This window comes from Montipora foliosa, unplaced genomic scaffold (genome assembly GCF_036669935.1).
Source record: "Montipora foliosa isolate CH-2021 unplaced genomic scaffold, ASM3666993v2 scaffold_472, whole genome shotgun sequence".
NCBI classification, from domain to species: Eukaryota; Metazoa; Cnidaria; class Anthozoa; order Scleractinia; family Acroporidae; genus Montipora; species Montipora foliosa.
This window is the reverse complement of record NW_027179781.1, coordinates 100,001-110,171: the sequence shown is the minus strand read 5'-3', so window position 1 is coordinate 110,171 and position 10,171 is coordinate 100,001. Positions and strand designations below refer to the sequence as shown.

At 40.2% G+C, this 10,171-nt stretch overlaps 1 long non-coding RNA gene across 5 annotated transcripts in view; it reads left to right on the top strand.

Annotated features, from left to right (window-relative positions):
- Positions 1-818: 818 nt before the first annotated feature.
- The window catches only part of LOC137989757 (uncharacterized), a 14,733-nt gene continuing 5,380 nt past the window's right edge, over positions 819-10,171 (top strand). Inside the window, exons 1-7 of one of the 5 annotated variants that reach the window (XR_011121020.1) lie at positions 1,368-1,721; positions 2,525-2,653; positions 2,897-3,030; positions 4,416-4,446; positions 6,469-6,512; positions 8,208-8,293; positions 9,496-9,576. This is a non-coding gene — a long non-coding RNA (uncharacterized lncRNA). Of the gene's footprint in view, positions 1,321-1,367; positions 1,722-2,524; positions 2,654-2,896; positions 3,031-4,415; positions 4,447-6,468; positions 6,513-8,207; positions 8,294-9,495; positions 9,577-10,171 lie in introns of those variants that run through there. The other 4 variants (XR_011121018.1, XR_011121021.1, XR_011121019.1 and 1 more) reach the window with 4 other exon arrangements.

The following is a 10,171-nucleotide window of genomic DNA, read 5'->3' as shown; positions in this document are numbered from 1 at the left end:
TACAACCGAGTGCGCCTCGTATCCGAAAAAACGTCGGTAAGTAATACAAACTGGCAATAATTATTATTTATAATGCGCCGATCAAATCGAAACTTAACAAAAATGTCTTCAAAAGTTGGAGACAGACAGACAAATCTGACGACAGGGTAGGGCATTTGGATACTACTTTGGTCCAAGGGGGCGGGAATTTGAACAGTCCAATCTTCAAAAGTTTAAATGCCCGTGGTTTGCCCGGAAAAAGGGGGGAGGGGATGTTGAAGTTTCCAGTTGATCGGCGCTTAACTGGAAAGGAACAAACCATAACAAAGACAAAAAAAAAAAAAAAAAAAAAGAAGCAAAAGAGCGTTCGTGTGCTATATTTATTAGCTAACACCAGTTGAAACATGATCAGTAAGTTTACTGTTTTCTGGTGTTTTTCAATTTAGGCCAGTTACTACTACAGAGAAGCCTATTGGATGACACAATAGTTATTATTTATGCCTAATCCGCACGGCCTTAACAAAAGGCATGAACTCCACTCCAAAAATCGCATTAACCACGGCAACTTAAATTAGACCTTTTCACATGTTAGAGTGGTTTTCAATTGAGTGTCGAAAGTAATTAGATAATTACTTTGGTTTTGCATTACTTCACTCAGTGATTGGTTCAAAGTTCTTGCGCCACTTTTTCAACCAATCAGAAGTGAAACCAAAACCAATCGTGGCTCGCGCGTGGACATTTTCCCGCGCTTTGTGTCGGTTACGTGTAATTACTCCAATTCTTGATTGGTTTACCGGATTGTCTCCGTCCTCTCTGATTGGCTAAAGTAATTACTTTGGTTTTGGTTTTACGACACTCAATTGAAAATCGCTCTATTGCTTGTAAATGAATATTATTGTTACTTGTCCAGCTCTTATTTTATTTGTTATTTTGTTGTAAATAGTCTCAATTGTTATGTGATCATGACCTATTGCATAACTATTGTCACTTCAACTTGCTGTTTCACATATAATTGTTATTAATTTTTATTTTGTTTCTAATGTATACCTGCTTAATTATACGCCAATGGCTCAGTGTTTGAATTGTAGATTAGGTAATCTGTTGCATGATGTAAACACATTGCACCTTAATATTTGTCATTACATGATATGTTTTACCTTGATAAGTCTGTGTGAAAGCATGTTATAAGAGAATTGAATTTAATTTAATGCTTTTACTGATTGTTCATCAGGATATGATATAGATGGTTTTCACCTGACGTCACAGCAGCCATGTTGGTACACAGAACGATAGGGAAAAAAGTCTTTTGGGAATTTGACTCTATTATAATGCAGAACATCAGTGAGCCATAATTTGCTTTTTCGTGTGTGCACCAATATGACCGTCTCATCATGTGATTAAAAACCATCTGTGGCCTGCACTTTACAACTTTACAGAGCACTGACAAGAAGCTAATTCCTCTAGCAACTCTTGTTCACCTTTTGTGCACTCCAATCAAACTTCTTATGTGCTCTGAGCTCCTTAAGTACTGCAATATTATCTTGCATTCAATTTGACCAATTTGATTTGATATGTTAGGAAGAGGCTTATTTACCACAAAACCATTCATGAAAGGAGATTTTTCTTCCTGAGTATAAAGGGGAACTAATCTCACATAAGGATGGAGAAACAAGAGAAGAATTATGTGATCCATCTCTCGGAAGTTTCCTTTATTACTTTAGGGATGGTGCAAAGTGTTATTGGTAAGTTTATCCAAAAGATTGAATTATTAATAAAATTAATTGTGTATTTCAATCCGTAATTTTCCGAAAAAAAAATAAATGAATAAATAAATGATTATCTTAAATTGCACTTCCTCTCCTACGTGTACATTGCCCTCTCATGTCATAAAATTTGTTACAGACAGCTGTAGGGGATGAAGGAATGCTTGGAAGAAAGATTACCGTAGTATTTCATGACCAACAGAAGGTCATATACATGTAAAACATTGTGATAGGTGGAACAGAGAAATGGTGTTTACTTGGCGAGGTTGTATTCCTATAGTCAGAACTGAAATTGGCTGGAGCGTCCATCCTCCACACTACAGTGAAGGCAATGAAGTCAACCTTTTATTTTATTTTTCAAAAACTTCCTAGTTGAGATATGATCTGCTTTGATTGGCTCCTTCAGCTGTGGGAATGTGGTATCTCCCCTGGGAAGTATTCTAAAAATAAATCTTCTCCGGGAAGGGACTCAAGAAATTAAAGGGCATGGAGACTCCTACTTGGGGCTCTTGGTGTTAAGTAGTCTCTCTGGGTTTGTTCATGGAGAATTTTTCTGCAAGCAATTTTTTCTGACTGATTTTGTGAACCCACTGACTCCTGAACCACCAGTCTGAAATTGACGAGTAAAATCGTCTGGCATTAAGTCTCACTCCCACGGGTCAATAGGTTAACTATGCTATAGCATTTGACCTTTTTCCCATATGCGGCTGGTTTTGGTGAGTTAATGTGTCAATCACTTACCAAGCATCATTTTTTATCAACGTTTTTGTCACATTTTGCAGGGGTTTCATAAAGAAAGGTCATATATTCATTGGAAGGGAATGGGACACCCAAGAATGGAAGCAGAATATTGCAGAGGGGACCCTTAAAGCAATACAATGGAATTTGATTGTGGGATTTTTATCCTGAAGGTGGGGTCTAAACCAATGTATAATGTAAGAAAAATTGAGGGCTAGTTATCTACTCATCACACACTCCAAGGAACAACCAAATGAATACAGTCAAGCCACATCATGACATGTATGTCATGCGCGACCAGTTGTTTTGAAATTTGAACAGAGTATTCAAATCTGCGTGCCAGTTTTGAACTTTGCTTTCGACATTCCGAATTCCTTTAGTGCTCTCGCCGCAATTTCTTCGGCCCTCTCTTTCAGGAATTTCTGGATCCGCCCCTGGGTCGTATCAGTTGACCCTGAGATGGGAAGGCAACAAAAAGTTGGTGATGAAATCAACGATTCCAGGAATCCATAACCCGACGATTCTTCGCTCTTTGTTTGACTTTGATAAAGTATAAATGAAGTTCATTGTTGTTATATCCTAACTCTACAATTCTTCTCTTTCACATTTTGTTTTGTAACTTCAAAACTTCCGTGGTCGTTGATTTTTTTATGATGTTAACGACCTGTCATAAAGTTCGAGTTAGTTTAGACGGTACGATTACTTGGGCGCTCGCCATTGCAACAATTCGCATGTGAAAACGTCCAGGCGACCCGGACGTGAACACATGTTACAAATTTGACAGGCAGCTTTTCATTTTCTAACGAACCAAGCTCTGATTGGCAGTAACTTGGACAGATGATTACAACATGTCGTCTTTCAACGCGTCCCTCATCTCAGTTCATGTCAACTACAAATGAGTCAAGAGAGGTCAAGTACGAAACACAGCAATGGTAGATTATGTCAGTACATGACAATGACAGAAGACCTTTTTCGAACCATCTTGACAGACAAATTACATGTATTCGTGAAGGGTTGACTGATGTTCACGACATTATAAAGGCAGAAATCTTGATTCACGCACTAAAACTTTAAAGGATCACGCGTCACGGTTAATATATTATTCACGAATCACAGCTGTATTTCTTCAGTTTTCCCGATTCACGGTTTTTTTGGCATCAACTCACGGATTACGCGAAACCCCTTCCAGACCTTGTTGACTGTAAATCAGTCAACATTATGAAACACAGTTTCACAAAATTTATCAAAATTTGCACATGAATGGTTCAAGTACATGTATAAGGGATTCAGGCGTTATTTTTATTGACATATGCAGCATGAGAGTTACTACTTACTTGAAACTTTCACAAATGATTGCGGAACTTGAACTTCCCTGCCAGCAGAGGTGTCTTCTTGTTGTGTCCACTGCGCTGATGAGTACAGGAAAAGAGACCTCTGCCGCAGGTTGAAACTCACTGTGTTGCGCCGCGGTTATCCTCACGTTAAACTTTGTCTTGTGCGGGCTCACTTAACAACAGCGGAATTACTGAAGGAATGCGTGGGTCACAGTGGGCTCAAGTCACAGTCAGCAAACATATCATGGGGCATGCATTTTGAACAATGCCATCTAAGGTCGTGGACGATGGTTGGATGAAAGTGAGTTTCGACCCATGGCATGCAGAGGTCTCTTTCCCATACTCGTCAGCCCAGTGAATGCAAAGGAAAAGAGGCATCTGCTAGCACGGAACAACTGAACCTTGCATGATTTTGCTTTTGCTCATAGTTTGTGGACTATGTTGTCTTTGGCAAGGGTTTATCCTTCAGTGAAATTTTTAAGACACTGTGATTTTGACACTTTGATTGCAATCCCAATCCACTGATTTTTATACACAAAATCTGCATAAAACATACATGTAACCTCTGGCTGTTATGAAACTATTTTTGCTGTCTTTGCAGGATGAAGGGCAATTGAAAGTATGACACTGAGGTAAGGTAATTGTTTTTGCAAACGTTGGCCGTGGGGCACTTATATTTCAACAGAACTTACTATTGGACCCGTAGCCCACAAGGGCTACGGGTCAATAGCCCATGAGGCGAAGCCGAATGGGCTATTGACCCATGGCCCTTGAGGGCGAAGGGTCTAATTGTTTTAGTATCACCCAACTAGTCGGACAGAAAAGGCAATAATAAAGTTAGCAAATGCAAGTTAAAGAAATATTTATTTGAGAACAAAACGAAAGAAAGCATAACGCTTTTGAAGTCTTTTCGCTACTTGAGGACTGTCAATAATAGTTCTCTAGTAGCATAGCCAATCAAAATGCAGGAATTGCATTAGACCACTAGTTGGGTCCTGTCTGACCTTGTAGCTCAGTCGGTAGAGCAGCGGTGATCTAACCCGAAGGTCGTGGGTTCAATTCCCACCCTGGTCAGACATTTTCTCTGTCCTTGTGTGGGCCCCGGGTGTGGGCCCAATTCCATTGGTAGGGCTAACGCTCACGTGGTTTGCATGGGTAGAAAATAGCACTTCACATTATCTTCCAACAGTTAATTTGGAAGGTAATGACGTTGACAACAGCGTAAACAGAGCAGTTAAAGACACCTTGTCCGGTGTGGATAATTGACATTTTTGGTGTGATGGTTCCTGATTTTCATTCTGCCTACTAAACCATCTGTCAAGACATTGACAAGTACCAGATTATCTTTTTTTTTTTTGAGCTCACCTGAGCCGGAATGTTTCTTTTGCCTGTTGTTTACAGTTTAATGCCAAGCCTTTGTTACCTTGATTGTTTTACACATAGATGATCTCAACCATGATGCAAAATCTTTCAGAATGTGGGCACGTTATTGTCTTTCAGTCTTTCTTTTCATGTTGCTGTTGTGATGGTTTCATCATCATCATCTCTTTCTTTACGGTCGGAGTTTAGAGTAGCTACATGTCATATTTCCGAAATTTTACTCTACCAGCCATGATATTCTTCAAAGGACAGACCACAACGCCGGTAACTCCATGCCCTACTCTTTGCGAATAGTGTGTGGATTCTTTTTTGTCCCAGAGGGTTGTGAAGAAGAGTTCTGAGACAGGGCCTACGGTTTGTCGTCCTAGAAAGTATAACCATTTGCAGATGTCATTACGACGGTAGCGCTTTCTCCTCAGTTACTCTAATAACCGAGTGTTGGTCTGGCGGTGGTTCGAGCCTTCACGCGTGGAAGTCCGATACTCAACGAACTGAGCCATTAGACTTAACTATTAGAGTGTAGTGTGAGCGTTAGCCCTACTCATGGAAATGGGCCCACATAAGGACAGAGAAAAACTCTGGCCAGGGTGGGAATTGTTCCCTTCCTTGCAACTGAGCCATTAGCCTGCGTAGCAAGCGTTTCCGTGGGGGGATATGGAAGACTTTTAATGTGTTGGCCGCGCGAAAAGTGGGGCGAGACAAGAAGGAAAGGCTTGCAGACAGTCAACACTCATGGTCATCCATCAAAATGACATTGGACAATTCGTAACAATTACACGACCTAGTATCCCATCTTATTACGACAAGGTTACCTCTGTAAAGAGAATGAAAACATGCAGAATTGGAGCTTTAGTTCAACAAGAAATAGCGTTTCTAAGCTAAGCCGCGCTGATCTACGGTATTTAGGTCTAAAAACCCCTTTGAAGACGGTTAGCGTTCAATTGTTTTGCTGGGTACCACTATGTCAATACTCTAAAAAATTCGACTTTCCGGGAGCTTGTCTCGTTACTCTAGTGGATATCGGAAACTGCAAGGAGAAGCCATCGATCCGGGTGCAACTCTTTGCCTCGCCTATTGTGAATCTTCTCTGCTTGTTTAAAATGTTTGTGTCGTTGAAGTAGATTTGAGGTCTAAAGTAGATTGTACGTCGTGTAAGTTGAATAGAAGGGAAATGTCAGTTTGAGGGATGGCCATGAGTGCTGACCGCAGACAAACCCCTGCATTTTGAAAACCGCATGTCATAAATTGACCAAGAAAATGTTGGTCTTTCATAGCGAAACTGAACTTTGGGCAAGAGAATCTAAAGCAATTTGACAAGGTAAATAACGATAATGTTGACCAATATTAGTAAATAGATACTCTTCCTGAAGGCGGCTTCCAAGCCCAACTATGGAAATGTTGTCGTAAAAATTTCCCGCGGCGATAAGATTTTAATGTTTAAATTTGGTAAGGCAAATATTCTAAATGCTGTGAACAAAAGTGCTTCTAGTAAATTTCAGAGTACCTGAAATCCGAACGAATGTTGTTGTAAAACAAGCCCGCCGAAATTACTAGCTTTTCCAACACAATTTTCTGTCCAGTGATAATAACACCTTGTTGTTGGTGCTTGTGTATTTAACGTTTTCCAGAAAGTGATGTTAAAATTGAAGGAACAGCTACAAATAGTCTATCGCACTTGCTTCTGCAATAATGTGAAGGCTTCGAAATCCCGAAGCGTTGGCATTGAAAATGCACTACAGGAGCTCCACAGCCGTGCAAAACACAAGGATCTCGTAAGATTTAATCATTTAGGAGCCTGTTTACTAGCCAGCCGATGAGCCGAAATCCCCATTAATTGAAGGCCTTCTTGATTTGATCGTTCGCAATACTTTTGAGAGGACTAATTAAGTCTTAATAGGCCACTTTCGTATTCTAACGGTTGGACTGGATCTAGCATGAAGTGGAGGCTTATGCGGGCAAATTAATTTGCATTTGAAAAGATCTGCCCGCATTAGCCTCCATTCCATGTTAGATCCAATCCAGCCGTGAGAATTCGAAAATGGTCTATTTAGGACGGTGCCTACTAATTCAAAGGTATTTTTGCCCCGGTTTATGATTATAGAGAAAATGTAGATCTTAACGAGTGTTATTGAAATCCAAACAGAAAATTGGGAGTAACCACGCATTTTTGAAAGATAATAAATAATATTAGTAAAGAGCTTTAAAATACAAAGCAATGTATGGCGTTCTGTCTCAAGTTGAAGCTTAACTATCTCTCAAAAATGCATTGTTACCCCCAGATTTCTCTTTGGATACCAAGAGTACTTACTAAGATCTACTATTTCCGTATAGTTTTAACCGCGCAAAAATATCCCTGTATTAATAAGCACCACCCATAGGAAATCCGACTATCTCGAGATGCGCAGAACGTATGCGCAATAATAATAGTAGGCGCCGTCCTTAATACGCAGGCATTGCTTTCGTAGAAAATGAGGCTTTTCCCGAAACCAGCGGGACGAGCAAATTTCCCCCTTGGTCGAGCTGTTTAATAAATCGAAATTTGTTCTTCTTCTTTTAAGCCACCGCTAAATCCTTTATCGACAACGGAACTAACTGCTCGATGTAACACTTCTTTAAAAGAAGGTCTCTTCGCCATTTAGCCTGCGTAGTGAGTGATTTCAGCGAGCGAAAAACGAGTCCAGCAAAAGCGAATAACTTTCTCTGATTTATTCGCTTGCTACTGGGGATACATTATTGTGACATGAGGGACTGAGGTGTCAATCAAAAATTCCGAATTGTGCAATCAGAGATCCCGCTCGTGAGCTAACTGGAGTTTTCATAATTAAGGGGTTTGTCCGCAAGCGTTTCCTTCTCCTCTCCTCCCCTTCCCCCCCAATTTTTTTTTTTGCGCTAGCCCTATTTTCGCGCGGCCAGGAAAATGAATTCGTTTCTCGCCCGCTGGAGACGCTTGCTACGCAGGCTACTGAGCCATCGGTGCACGATTTTGTCAATTCCGACATGTATTTTTTTGTAGTACATAGAGCATCTGCCACTAAGGAAACAAGTACATGCCATGACTCAGCCAAAGAAACAGGAGCAAGAGAAAGCCGAAGTAAAAAAGTAAGTGATTCGTTTATGTTTTGCTAGGTTAGGTTTTTTCTGGGGATGGCCCTTTGAAAACTGGAAAATCTTGCAACTGACTGAAGTAAAAAAAACCTGAGCTTCTCAATAGAGCCAAAGTAACATTGCTTGCAATAACTCTCTTCTTTAAGTACTCTGTGTTACATGTATAGGGGGTAGGGGTCTGAGGAGAGAAAAATATAAATAATGAGGACGTGTTAAGGACGGTGCGTTCTAACTTAAAGTTTCTTTTTCGCGATTTATGAATATGCGGGAAAAGCAGATCTTAACAAATGTTATTGAAATCCAAAAAGAAAATTAGAGGTAGCCTCGCCTTTTTTGAAAATAAATAATCAACAATATATGTAAAAAGGTTTAATATACAAAGTAATGTATCGCGTTCTTTTCCAAATCGAATCTTAATTATCTCTGAAAAATGCTTGGTTACCCCTAATTATTTTTTCGGATAACAACCGCGCACCGGTGGCTCAGTTGGTTGAGCATCGGGTTGTCACGCGGGAGGTCGTGAGTTCAACTCCGGCCGGACCAACACTCAGGGTCTTTAAATAACTGAGGAGAAAGTGCTGCCTTTGTAATTACATTTGCAAATGGTTAGACTCTCTAGTCTTCTCGGATAAGGACGATAAGCCGGAGGTCCCGTCTCACAACCCTTCAATGTTCATAATCCTGTGAGACGTAAAAGAACCCGCACACTTGTCGCAAAGAGCAGGGCATGTAGTTCCCGGTGTTGTGGTCTGTCTTCTGTGGTGTATCATGGTTGGGAGGGTAAATGCTCGGAGAAATTAGCTACACCAAGCTACTCTGAAAATCCGAGGGTAAATAAAGATGTATGATATGTATGATATGATATGATATGAAGAGCAAGTGCTAAGCTCTGCTTTTTCCGCATCGTTGTAAACCACGCAAAAATATCCCGGTATTAGCAAGCGCATCCATAGGCAACCCAAATATCTTGGTATGCGCAGAACGAATGAAGTCCCCCCTTCCTTTAAAATTAATTTTAAAGCTCTTTTTCAGGCTTTCATGAAAACAAACAAAGAAGCGAAAAACTGCCCCTTCTCATACGGCGATCTTTTTGGAATGCATTTTTGTTTTAAAGAGCTAATTCATAGGTGGTAAAGTCAGTGAGGGTCAAGGCTTGTTTTTATGAGTATCATTTAGCCATTAAACTATTCTTTCAGGCAGTTCTTTCTCCGAATCTTCAGAGTTGGAGCCTGATGACGATGATGACATTTCTAGCTATTCTGGACAAATGAAATCAAGTATGTATTTAACGTTCTCGTCTTTATAGCCGTTTACAAGCCTTGCTGATCTCGGTATGCCAACAGATAGTTTTTATCTTGCAAATTTGTGGTTTTTTTAAGAGAACTTACGGTGACCTAGCTGGCCTTTTTGTGGGATGTAGAGGCCTGAAGACCACTTTATTCCTTTCGCCATCTTTTTTGCGGGAGTATCTCGTTCGCGATGTAACATTAAGATGTATAAATCATTAGAGGGATTTTTCAGAAAAGATCGCCACCCGAAAATAATGGAGAGGGAACGGAGCATCAAGAAAATCATTGCATGTTATGTTGAGTTATTTGGAGTGCATGGTCTTTCAGGAACATGCGATGGGTAAAAAGATATTGTTAATATAAATGGTCAAAGACAATGGAAATAGTAGTAGTTCCCATATTTTTATCGCAGATCATCCTTAGTTTGTTACACTTATGAACACAATTTTCAATATTTAGTACTTAGTATTTATAAATTCAAGCACAGATTTTTAGGTAGTTGACTTTAGGTAGTTCACAACTGCAACGCTTAATGGACGTTCGGTGCCTGGGATATGTCCAGGGGCTTCTACGTGGAGGCCGG